The 12,930-nt window shown below is 42.4% G+C and overlaps 1 long non-coding RNA gene across 3 annotated transcripts; it reads left to right on the forward strand.

Moving 5' to 3' along the window:
• The first annotated feature begins 318 nt into the window (after positions 1–318).
• LOC142079464 (uncharacterized) lies at positions 319–12,554 on the forward strand. Of its 3 annotated transcripts, none has more exons than XR_012672681.1 (4): positions 335–522; positions 4,415–4,508; positions 6,444–7,937; positions 12,540–12,554. It is a non-coding gene; the product is annotated as an uncharacterized LOC142079464 (long non-coding RNA). The 3 variants fall into 3 exon arrangements; XR_012672682.1 differs by lacking the exon at positions 12,540–12,554 and adding an exon at positions 8,898–10,023; XR_012672680.1 differs by lacking the exon at positions 12,540–12,554 and having other exon boundaries at positions 319–522; positions 6,444–6,645.
• Positions 12,555–12,930: the final 376 nt, after the last annotated feature.

Raw genomic sequence — 12,930 nt, forward strand, 5'->3', positions numbered from 1 at the left:
GCGCCCCGTGGGTCACGGGGGGCCGCGGCACGGCTGAGCCGGATCTGCCCAGCGGCGCCGGAGCCGGCAGCCGGTGGCCGGCGCGGCCGGGCTCTGCGTAGCGCGGGTGCCGGCGGGGAGCCAGGGCCGGCGGGCGGTCGGCGCCAGGGAGGCCGCCCTGAGGGGACCCCAGCGAGAGGCGGGAGGCAGCGCGGGGCAGGGCGAGCCGGGCCGTGCCGGGCCGGGCCGTGCCGGCGGGAGGCCCCGGGGAAGCGGGGAGGCCGCCCTGTCAGGGGAGGCGAAGGGCGGCAGGGGCGGGGCCAGGGCGGGCGGTGCACCGGGAGGGGGCGGAGCGAGGCGGGAGGCCGGGAGCTGTCCGCCGCCAGGGCGCAGGCGCGGTGGCGGCCGCCGGTATCCCATCAGTCTCCGCGGGCGGCGGGACGCGGTGCTGGGGCGGCAGGCCGAGCATGTCGGAGAAGAAGCAGCCGGTGGACCTGGGGCTCCTGGAGGAGGACGACGAGTTTGAGGAGTTCCCGGCCGAAGGTGCCGGGCGGGGCGGGGACGGGAAGAGAGGCGGCGGGGGTGGCGGCGGCGTTTCCGCCTGTAGGCCGCGGCCTGGGCCGGGCCGGTCGGCTGAGGCGGGGAAGGAGCGCGCGGCCTCCGGCGGGCGGGAGCGGCAGCGGGGCGGCGGGGCCGGGTCGCGGTTTGTCAGCGGGTCCCTGCCCGCAGAGCAGCCCTCAGGGTCTCCATGGCGGTGTGACGGGTGTTCGCGGGCAACCGCTTCAGCGATACGGAAGCAGGTTTCCGGTGTCCCGCGAGTTCCTGCCCCCCCGCCCCGGTCTGAGGCTGCAGCCCCGTCAGAGTCGGGGTCAAGGGCCTGTGCCCAGCTGTGCCGGTTCCACGGTGCTGGGCACATCACACTTGAAGTGCTGTGTCATTGTGCGAGAGCGCTGGAGACAAGTGCAGGAGAAACTTGATGCATCTCGGCCCTGGAGTTGAGACTCGCTAGGGAGAGGGGGGATGAGGGGTGGAAACTGGGTGTACGGTGGAAAAAAGCGTGAAAAGGAAATAACGTGCGCTGTAGTTATTCTGAATCTCTTTACCTTTTGAAGCGCAAATTTGTACGTAGGTACAAATATATTGAATGAGGAAATTAAATCTGGACTTCAATAAAACACCTCAGTGTCCTTTTACAAATATAATCTATAAGACCTCTATTAGGGCATAATTTTTTTGTCTATGTTCTTAATTCTGGGTATTGTCTCAATCTGTGGATAATGAGAAATGATATAAAACATGATAGATGAAATGTCAAGGGTTTTTTTTTCTCTGTAATGTTGTCATTATATGTGATTTTTTTTTTGTGGCCTTACAAGCCTTAGGTGTTCTGAATCCTTCAGTACCAGTAAAAATAATATTTTTGCACTTACTGTCGGAAAAAGTTATTAACATAGTTGAGATGATAGCTAAACTAAACTGAGGAGACTAGCCCTTCTTTTCCATATGTATTTCCTAAACAGGCAAAAAATGTTTATCTTATTTAATGTAAATTAAGTATTGGCAGCAGGGATGAAGGAAGTCTTTAAAGCATGCTTCTGACCTTGGGATTCGTCAGAGCACTGAATTGCTGTTACAGAAGGTGAAATTAATTCTACTTGAATCTAGCTGTACTACTAAAACCAAGTACTATGCAAACTTTCTGGGTAGAACAGAGATTTATTAAAGAGTGACCACAATCAGGCTTCTTGCTGATCTATCTTGCAAAAAATAAGAACCTCTAAAGAGGCCCATTTAAATCTTCAAGTGAGATAATAGTGTTGAGAGGTTATAAAAAATGTTCAGACCACTTTGGATGTTATCTTCAGTGCTTAGGAAAGAATCATGATAAATATGTGCTCAAACCCAAGCCAAATTGTTGTTTGTTCAAATTAAAGCACCACTTTCTATGCAGCAGAAAAACTTTGTGTTCTATTACCCAGTTTTTGCCTAAAGGAAATCAGATAATGCAAACTTATGTTAACGGATAAAAACACTGGCTTTTTGGGAATTTCTTTTATTCCAACTTAAAATTTTTCTTAAAGCCATTTATCAAATCAAGTTTATATATCAAAAGCAGATGTATCCTATTTTTATAGGACACTTTATTTGAAGTATAACGTGATAGATTCAAGTGTATGTGAATCGGTCACTTAAGAACTTTTTGTACAGTGCTTTTCAGAATGTAAGATGTAATGTGTAAAATGATAGAATTTTAGGGTTTTTTTATCCTCTACTCTAAAAACTGTTTTTGTTTTCCTTTCCAAGTGCAAAATATGGCAATCAGTGATTAGTGTATTAAAATATTTTTTTAAGGAGTCCAGCCATGACAAGTTTATAAAAATTGATTTTGTAATTTTGGTGTATATTGTAATACTTAGTGGTTGCAGGCTCCCAAATGCTCTTAATGCTCTCAATCCCAGATAATGCTGTATCACTTTTTACTTTTATTTAGTCACAGACATGTAATGTAGCTGGGAATAATAACTTTAGTATGCAATTCTGGGGTGAAGTGTGAACATACAGATACTGTAGAATCTTGTAGCTACAGCGATGAGAATATAATTTAGGCTTTACTTTCACTCTCTCCCCCCCGCCCCAGTGTGGAAGATGACATGGGCCTTTTTAACTCTTCTTTTCTTAGTGTGATTTGGGGCATGTTTTCACAGTCTCCCCAACTGACCATTTATGATTGAAGCTGCTATTTGTTGTGCTGGATACTAGTTACTAGGATTTTTTTTTTTTTCAAATTTGTAGATCTGTCTGAGCTACTTGTATGTTAGTAGATGGAAGAGTTTGACTTTGTGTTCATTTTAAACTATTTTGAGCTTTGTTTTTTGTATTTTTGAAATCCAGATAAATGATGAGTGGTAAAGCTTTTTTATTTTGACAAAAAAAAAAAAGTCCATTGCATATAAATAGGCAAAGCTTATTGCAGGTAGTTCTAAAATAAAAATCCTTCCCTTTGGGCAACGAGCAGTACAACTAAATTAAAATAATGCATTTTTTTATACTGCCTTTTTTCTTCACATTTTCCTCCCAGTTCCTTCTTTTGCTGTCCTTAGGACCAGCAGGATTTCTATGCTCCTTCATCTATTCCCATTAAAAAATCTATTTGAGTAGGGAAGTTTAATTGTAATGCCTTCTACATGTATGTGTCTTTAATCAGTTACAAATGGATTTTCTTGTCCTGGTGAATCTCAAATATTAATTTTGTTAGTCAGTGTTAGAAGAAGGAGGAGAAAATGCAAGGACCAATCCTCATTCTTACAAAGTTAGTTGTTAACAGTGAATTAATTTTTAATCTTTTACCCTACTAGCTTTTTTCCCCCTTACCTCCGTCAATGTTTAATGTTACTTTGGGCCTTAATCTGGATGGGCAGCAGATGACTTACTGAATTGTAAGGGGAGGAATAGTGTTATCTCTTTAAATATACTAACAGACTTTGAGAAATACAAGGTCACAAGTGTCAAGATTGGGGTGCTGCTTATTTTGGTAATGTTAGAAAAAACTTCGTGTCTATCAGTAAAAGAAACTGAGAAACTGTGTTCCCCAGTGCAGTAAACTGACTTGTATTTACCCAGCGATTCTGAGCCTTCCTGATTTTTCATTTTTGTTATTTTTCTAAACTAACTAGTTTGATTGTAATTTTTTTTATAACGAAGCATTAAATGGATGATCAGTAATTTGTTAAGTGTGATGTGTCAGATTATAAGAAAAATAGAAATTAAGTTGGCAAATGGACAGTTAGTGTCTTGCCTTTGTAAGGAAACAGCTTCTGCTGTTTTAGGAACCCAGAAGCAGCTGGTTATGGTAGCAACTGCTGTTTGCAGATGCCTCTTTCAATTTGCCTTTGCTTCTGCATCACAGATACGTTTTTGGCCTTTATCCATAGGCTGTCAGCATCTGATCTGAGAGAACTGAGGATCTGTGTGTATGTGTTTTGGCAAAAGCATTTGATATATATTTACTTTTTTAATCAGAAAAAAAAGTATTTAAATACAAACCTGGAATTGTACAGTTTTTGTTGAGCTTTTAGGAATCAAGTACTCAGTATTGCTTTGTTTTTACAATGGTGCTACAGCTTGTCCATTTGTATGCAAAATGTCCCTTATGAATGTGTAATCCTGCAAGCCACGATGTGAAGTGTAATGATTTTTTTTTTTTACCAAGTTGCATTTTTATTATAATTCAAGAAATTGTGGGGTGTTTTTTACATCTTTCTGTGCTTTTTGATCTCATAAACACTTAAATATGGTCCAGACTTTTCTGTTAGAGAGAGATATTTCTTACCAGCTGAAGTCTACCTTACCCAGAGACTGAGCTAATCTATGTCAATAAGACATGGTACCAAAGCAACACAGCATAGAGTATTTAGACCTCTTTTCCTGTCTTCAGATTGGACTGGTTTAGATGAAGATGAAGATGCGCATGTCTGGGAAGACAATTGGGATGATGACAATGTCGAAGATGATTTCTCCAATCAGTTAAGGTAATTTTATTTTTAACTTACTGTTCTAGAAGATGGGTAAAATGTTTAAAATGGCATTGTTTGTAGTTGATATTTGAAAGTTTGGAATCTGCTTACTTTAGGAAACAGAGATCTGAAATAAATGAAAGCTCCGCTTTGCGTTTTTCTATCTGAAGCCTTTCAGAACCAGACTTAAGGGATTACAGCACAGTTTGAAGTACTGATCAGCATTTCATCTTCTAATAATTGTACTGTGAGCCCTGAAATATGCCTAATGTCACTGATGTGTTCAGGCTTTTGTGGTGTTACACAACTTAGTACAAAGATCTCTGCAAATTGTGATAACAGTTGACACTTTTTCAATTTAACACGAATAAATCCTTTTCTAAGGACTTTTCTACATGTGTGTGAAAATTCTGAATTGTACTGCAAAGATTAATGGCAAGGGATCCAAGATTATCTCTTCTATGCTATGTGGTATGCAAACCGTGTTGTTATAAATTTTTTTATACCTTCAAATAGCATTGCTGTTCTTTGTCCAAAAGGACAAATTTTACAGAGATCAGTTATCTGTATTAATGTTAAGGTTCCCTTCCTGTGTGCGATGAGCATGCTGTTTATGGGCAACAATAGTAAAGTAATTGTTCATAACATGCTTTAAAAAAAGTGATCACAATTTGGATAACTCTAATTTAATCCTCTTTGTTTGTCACTTGTAGTTTCAGTTAATCCTTTATTGATGCATGATTATAATTTAAATTGTTTCAAGCGTCAATACAAACTCACATTTTATAATTAATCCTTCAGTATGTTGCATGAGGAGCAAGCTATCTGTAATACAGCCTGATTAAACAGTTCCTGGGTTGATCTCCCTTGTTGTACTCTGGTGAAAGTGATCCTTTATGTAGAATATACAAAAGTAGTCTGTGGTATAGTTGTTTCTTATAAGGTTGAAAGGCAGTTAAACTGTAATATTGGAAAACAAGTTGATAATGTAGTGAAACAGACCTTTGAGGGATAGCGTAATTCTTGATAAACATAGTTGATCTCGACAAACCTTCAATAACTGTGCCTTAATTGTAACCTGTAGTATTGGTGACCGTATACTAGTGTTAAGGTGATAGTTTGCAATGTTGCTTGGTTGCAGCATGTTTTTATTTCATCTTTAGAAAGAAAATGCTGAGGTCCTCCACTTCTAAAATTCCACTACTAAGTATGTAAATTAACCTGAAATATTCTTAGAGATTTGGACTACTATCTAGATACACCTACGCTAAAACTAGGAGATAACACAGGATGCAGTTCTGGCTGGTGTGTTTGGAGGCAGGGGAGAAGCCAAGTGGGGACGGGGCAGGAGCGATAACATTTGCGGTTGCTGACTTGCTGTCCTGGCCACCACTAAGGGGAACAAAGCAATCCTTTTCCCTCAGAATTGTTCACTGGAAGGTATATTGCACCAAGATTTAAAAATAGTGCACTCTGGTATTTTTATTTAAAACAAACAAAGAAAAAGCTGAAATTATTTTGGAAGTACATGCATTTAAATCGCTCAGATTAGCGAGCTCATTTGGTTTAAGGTAATCTTGAGAATAACTGGTGTAAGATAGTACTTTGTTTTTTCTAATGTGTCTGGAGTTGTTGCAGGTGCACAGGTGCTGCTTTGCGCCCTATAGTTGTACTCCAGCCATGGTGGGTCAGAGGGCAATAACTATGATTGAAACAAGTATTTGAATTTTTCACTTAGAAGTCACTCCTAGTGATCTAAGATATTAAGCTGAAGTTGAAGAACTATAGAGTAAGTGAGGTTAAGGTTATTGGCATGAACCAAAAAGCAGTATGACATGTTCATATTCTAAAATGATTGTATATTGTGCAGGATATTTCATTTTGAAAAATTCAAATGTCTGACAGTATTTTATTTGTATGTTTTAATATACCTATCTTTTTTCTATACAGAGCTGAATTAGAAAAACATGGATACAAGATGGAAACCTCATAGTTTTTGCTGAATATGGAGTGGTTTAACATTGAACTGTGGATAGACTATATTGAGAAAAGAAGAAAAGATGGAAAATGAGAAGACACTTAATTCATTATCTGCTTGGATTTATTATTGTTTTGTATAAAAAATAAAGTTTTTAATCTTAGCCTAGTCATACATTCAGCCTCTACCAAACTGGTAACTTGTATTTTGGTTCTGAAATGCCTTGTGTGACAGAATTCATGGACTTATCTGGAATGCTACTAACGATCTTTCAGTGGCTGATGCTATTGCACCAGCTCCCGTCATGGGGAACCAAGTAAGCATTACCAGAATGAAGACTAGTGAATGTTTTTGTCATAGGGGATGTGGAGATGTCAAAAAGAAATAAAATACTCGTGTTCCAATTAAAATGCAGCAGAGGTAGGAAGGAGTTTTGGGGAGTGATAAAGCTTATTTTATCTCAAGATTTTATTTCATAATGACTTGTTTTATTTTTGTTAGTAATTTCATGTGGGTACTAGTTTGATAGCCTCGAAAGATAAAACACACTTCAAAGCGCATCTTACAACAGCAGAAATCCAAACTCTCCAATCTTGTCCTGTCATTTCTTAAGCCTGTTGAAGAGACCTCTCTCGAAGTGAAAGAAGTTCTGTTCTCATGCTTATTTAAGCCTAGGAATCTCTGCTGAAATTGCCTCCAATTTGCCAGTTACAGCAGTTCATCTGTATCACACAAACATGCCTGCTGAGAACGGAAATCAAACTTCCCCCTCGTTTCATGGAGGCCAACAAACAGTTGCCAGATAGATAGAGCAGTAGTGACTGGATTCGGTTACTCTCAACTAGAAATCAGAAGGTGGAAATTACAAAACCTATTACCAGTTCCATGAATCCTCCCCCAAAGGGGCTGTTAAAGCTGGTATGCACAAAGACTTAGGGAGATATGGCGATCCTGGAAGTGTAGGCCATGATTGCAAATTTAAAAAAAATTTTTTTTTTTTAAATAAAGGGGACAAATATAGCTATGTACTCATGGCATTTGAATTAGCTGCTTGCTTTTTCAGCAGTTCACTGTAGAGAAGCAGAAGCTTGTTTTTTAAAGTAAGCTTTCAGAATAAAGGTATTAGTTGATGGACATGCAGTAATGGTATTAAATGCTTTAACCTTGTTAACTAAATAACTGAGTATCTTATGTTATAATTGCATTTATTAATGCAAAATGCTAGGAAGCTTCCCCCTCCCCAAATTATTTAGGTGGTGCTGTATTTATGGTGGAGGCTAGATTTGCTGTGACCCTTACTGCTTTCTGAAGATAGCTCTGTAAAGACTGAGAGCTTCCATTGCCATCTGAATGTTTCTGCAGAACTCGGTGTTTCAGATGGTGTTGGATGCCTTCGGTTTCTCCCGTTCTGTACTGCTTGGGAAAAGAAAGTGAGGCACTTTCAGATGGACTTGCCCTCTGCTCAAGTAAGTGACTTGTTCACATTGAAATGTGTGGCTCACGCAGCCCAATTCAGTAGAATACAAAGTCCTGGAGTTCATATTTTGACAAGTAACAAATGAAAAGTCTGTGTATTGAGCAGCAAATAGCAATGCAAACATCCTGAAGTCAGTGTTGGGAGTTGAAGAAAAAAGTACTTTCAGTACAACTCTGGAATTGCTGATGTTATTAACACATCAATATTGGGAAGTTGAGTAATGAGACTGACCAAAAGAAGATGACAGAAAAATTGTGGAAGCCTCTGGTGCAATCTTTGGGTAGGGACAGCTGCTTTCCATTACAGGATTCTGGAAGCCTCACTCAAGCAGCCCTGTCCCATCAATTGCTAGCAGCAGGAGGAAGCCGCTGAGGCAGAAAAGCATCTTTGCCTCCAGAAATCTTTCATGGTTTTTGCTGAGCCACAGTTGTCTCGTGTTAGTATCTTTTTCTGCTTTCTTCACAAAAGCAGAATTGGAAGGGAAGCCTTAGGCTGAGGTAGCCTGCTGGCTCTGCACTCTTGCAGTAACAACCTTCAGCTGCTAGCACATGACCTGAAACCCCCAGATGAGGAAAAAAAAAAAAGAGTACTCTGCTTTGAAGGTCGGTTTGATGATACTGTCTATGTAATGCTGTCTGCATAAGAGAATTTGTTGCAAAGGAGTAAACAAGAAGTCATGTGCAAAGTGGTATGAGAATGTAGCTTATTGCAAAATCAAGCAATGGAGGCTGATGGCCTGTCTAATTACCACTCATTATTTTTTTGGCCCTCAAATTTATTGCGTGGTCATACGGTTCCTCTTATTTTAAGCTTTCTAGTATAAAAATGACTTGGGAACCCTTCTACTTCAGATAGGCTGTTTTATTTCTTTCTAAAAATTTTAAAACCCAGCTTGTTTTGAGACTAAAGCTGAAGACTTTTTTTCCCCATTTTTTTTCATCTTTGACAGGTTTGGTGTTCTAGAGGGAAGCTGAGGTGGTTGTCCAGGATGTCCGTAGCAATTCACGCTAATTTGCCTGCTATACAACTTTAAAAGGAAGTAATCTTTCCATGTGCTTGGGGGCTTGAGTTTTTTGGATTGGCCATGCTGGGAGAGGTTTTCTGTGGAGGTCTTTGCTGGAGATATTCCAGTGATCCCTGTTAGCTGAGGAATGCGTGAAGTGTGGGAGATAGGAACGATTTGAGGGTGTGAGGGAGGACACGCTGAGAGAAGACAGGGATTTGGGTAGGAGGATCTGCAGCCTGGCAAGGGTGGGAATGTGGTGGAGAGAGGGAGGTTTGGCAAAGATCTGAGCGCAGGAGAGGTTGGGCTTTCTAGTTCAGAAAGTAGGACAACACGTGGAGGTGTGCATGTGGCGGTTGTCTGGGTGTGGACTGCTGGGTAGTCTGTTCCCTGTTGTGGGAAGGAGATTCAGGTCACAAAGAGGTTGACATCGCCCTGTGTTTGGGGACCTAACCTCACCAGCCTGTCCCTCAGCCGAACCCTGAGACTCTTGGACACAGTGTCATTAGTCTGAGCCACGCTGGGGTGTGCGGCATGTGTCTACAGCAATCCTCTACATAAAGACTGAGGTGGCGTTTTGCAGCGTGGGGAAGGTTCACTCGCTCTGGCCTAGCTGCTGAGGATGTCCCAAGGCAAAGCACTGTTCAGGTAACTCAGAGGAAAGCTCTGAAGGGTCCCTGAGTGCTAATGAGCTTGGCACCCTCGCTTTACCTTGATCCTTAAGAAACTATACACATGTAAGAAGAAAGGCAGTCACAGGTAAGCACACAAATGGTGAGCAGTCCAAATTAAGGCTGTCAGGAAAGCCTTCAGTTCAGCTCTTTTGTCTCAGAAAAGCCTTTGCTGTTTCCCCATCGGGTCCCTGCCTCCCTCCGCTAGCTTGCACAACAGCACGAACAGCTGCCCTAGATACTTTCTGCTCCTGGGTCACAGTGCGTCCTGTTCCCTGCTTATTGCACCGTGTCCACACTCTGCTGAGCAGAACGAGTGAGTAAGTTTGGGTCTCCGAATCAGCAGTCTGCGTGCTTTGCAAATGCTCTAATACGTTTTCCACCATCCCTGGGAGACGGAGAAGTGTTTTCCCCTCTTTGAAGTGTACGCTCATTTTAAGTGCTCGGTGTGAGACCCCAGGACCTCACGTTTCACTTTATTCGGTAGTATGTAAAATGCCCTCCATGTTCGGATGTTTCTTTAGCTTCAGTTACTGCTGTGCATATTCAGCATTTCTGCCGATCAGGATTTATGGGGTATCAAGTCAGCCACCCAGAAAAGGAGGAACACGCATTACAACCTTCGCAGCTTTTGTAAGGAATGAGGCAAGGACTGCACAAGTCGCTACCTTCCTCTGCTAGCTTTTTCTTGAACCTTTTTTTTCTTATCCTGTTTTTTCTTGAACACTAACAAAGACTAATAAGTCCCCTGAGGGATGGGGTGAGTATAGGAAAATATATGATCATAAAATTAAAGGCTATGAGAATAAATATGTATGGAAAAAGGAATTTATATTGCACAGAGTTACAGTTCCAGCATTTCCTATCTTTTAAGTGTCTGACTTTACAGCCCTAATAATAATCTTTTAATGCAGGTATGGTTTTGTGTTTGCATAATAATACAGCTAAATTTTATTTAATTCCAAGGCATGCAGGGAAGTAAGATGATTGATGCCCAGAAAGTTTTTGTGATGGAATTTTACTAAAGAATGAATGTTATGTAACATTTCAAACACACCGAGATCCTTCAAGACGAAGTGTGTGATATAAATGTAAAATATTTGCAAACTATAATTTAGCAACCGTTTTAAAATCACAGTCCGTATTCCAACCTCTTACATGCAGTGGGTGAGATCCTTTCTCAACTGAGAGCTAAGGGCAGTGAATGTGAGATTCATTAAGTAATTATATAGGAACATTAATTTCAAATTAATTTCAACAGTTGTCTTGGACATTAGCAACCAAATTAGCAGGCCAAAGGCAAACAGTAATGCAGCTTAATACTTTTAATAAATGAAGGCATTTGAAGTGATTTACATAAATCGGATGATAAGCCCTCATTTAATGAGCTTCCAAACGCTCCCCGCCTCCCCTTCCCGTTCACCTTTGCCGGTTTCCAGGGTGTGGCCGTGCTCAGCATCTCCCCGGCGCTCTCATTACATCGTGCTTTTCTCAAATCCTTCCTACGCTGGCTTCATAACAAACAGTCAGACTTTCTGGAATTTGTTAGCATGAGCTGGAACCTTTTAATGCTTCTGAATCCGCAGCGCTGGGAGGCATGGGGAAGGAACGGAGCCACCATTGACAAGGCCCCCAGGAAAATGAATGGTGGAGAATAAAAAGAGCAGATTAGGGTTTTGGGGGATGCTTGCCTACGGGCAGGGCAGGGAGATGAAAACCAGCCCATCAGCAAGTGAATGGGTCACATGTAATGGATAATGACCAGCCCTTTTCATCTTTTCTGCACTGAGCTCAAGGCTCTTAATGAAAAGGAACAGGCACTGGTCTGGATTTACATTGCACCTGATGGAGGCACGGCAGCTCGGTGACTCACCCAGGATGCGAAACCAGCCCTGCCAATACTCCAGCCACCGGCTTTGGGTTCCTCCTGCCATGAGCAAAATAAAAGCACTTCCTTCCCGGGGGAGCTGGTGGTCTGAGAGATGTAAAAGGCAAGATAGGGCAGCTGGGAAGGGGGGTGGGTGGGCTGTGTTCCCCTTTCTTGTGGTATTGGTTTGCAGCGTCCAAATAGGATGCAGTGGAACTATACAATGCAAGTCTCTAACATCCATAAAGATTAAAAGGACGAATTGTCCCAGTCACAGGGCTGTTCAGTGGTACTGTCAAGCTGGCAGTAATGTTGGGACCTTGTTTTTCAAGGCTTGGGTAACGAACTGGTGCTATACAGTCACTTCTCCCTTGGGGAAAGCATTGGGGTGACTGGGTGGTACCAGCAAATCCAGAAAACAAAGGTGTAGTGATTCCGTTTTTGCTCAGCTCAGTACCGCTTTCTTACGCCAAAGAGAACCGGTTCAGGTCAGAAATGCACAGAGGCGTAAGCTCTAGCAGAAGAGTTTGATCAATCTGACTCTGAAGTATTTAAGACGTTAGCTTTCCTCCTCCCTTCCCAAGCTGTCTGTCGTGCCCTCCGTGCAGGTGAGTGTGAGCTGGTGCTTAAACTGGCAGAGCTGAGACCCAAGCATGTTTTCTTCTTGGCCGGCAGTTCGCCACAGAGGAGGATCCGAGCAGGACATCAGGGCAAACAGGAAACCATGGCAGCAAGAGGCCAGATGTAAAAAAAACCTTTTCTACCTGAAGGTTAAAATGGGAAAGGATAAAAATCAATCCTAAGCAGAAAGCAACATCTGAGAGGGTATGTGAGCACATCACATGGCACTACTGTTGAATCACTGTAAAGAGGGATTCACTCCAAATTATACGTGTGAAATGGCAAGACCTCTGATGTAACCAGTAGCGTAGATGCATCCATTACAAGACTATTGCTTCAGTGGCTTTTTAGGGCATATTAATCTTTTTTTTTTCTGGGGCATATTAAAAATGCAGAGGGTGCAGTACAACGCCGGACCTCATCCCACAGGTATGAGCGCAGTTCTCTGGCTCTCCTGCCGCATGGCCCATCTTCTGAGTGCTGCAACCAGGTGTGTTCAGAGCCAGGTTCTGGCTACAGCTGACCCCTGGTACCGCAGAAGAGAAACGGTCTGTGCAGATGTGGCAGCAGGATGGGTGCTACTGCGTGTTGCCTGCCGGGAGCCTCAGCTTCAGCCTAGGAACGTGACTTTTTCCCACCCTCTGACTTCACAGATGAAGCACTAGGTGCTAAGAAACTTAAGGGATTTCATAGAAATGTGCATTGGATTCTGTTCCTTGCTCAGCTGCTCTATGATCAATGTCCATTAGAAGAGAGAGCAAAATACTGTTTCCCTGCCTGTGAGCATGGGTAAGATCACATTGGCACTGTACAGCTTTCC

Source organism: Calonectris borealis, chromosome 2, assembly GCF_964195595.1.
Source record: "Calonectris borealis chromosome 2, bCalBor7.hap1.2, whole genome shotgun sequence".
Taxonomy (NCBI): domain Eukaryota; kingdom Metazoa; phylum Chordata; class Aves; order Procellariiformes; family Procellariidae; genus Calonectris; species Calonectris borealis.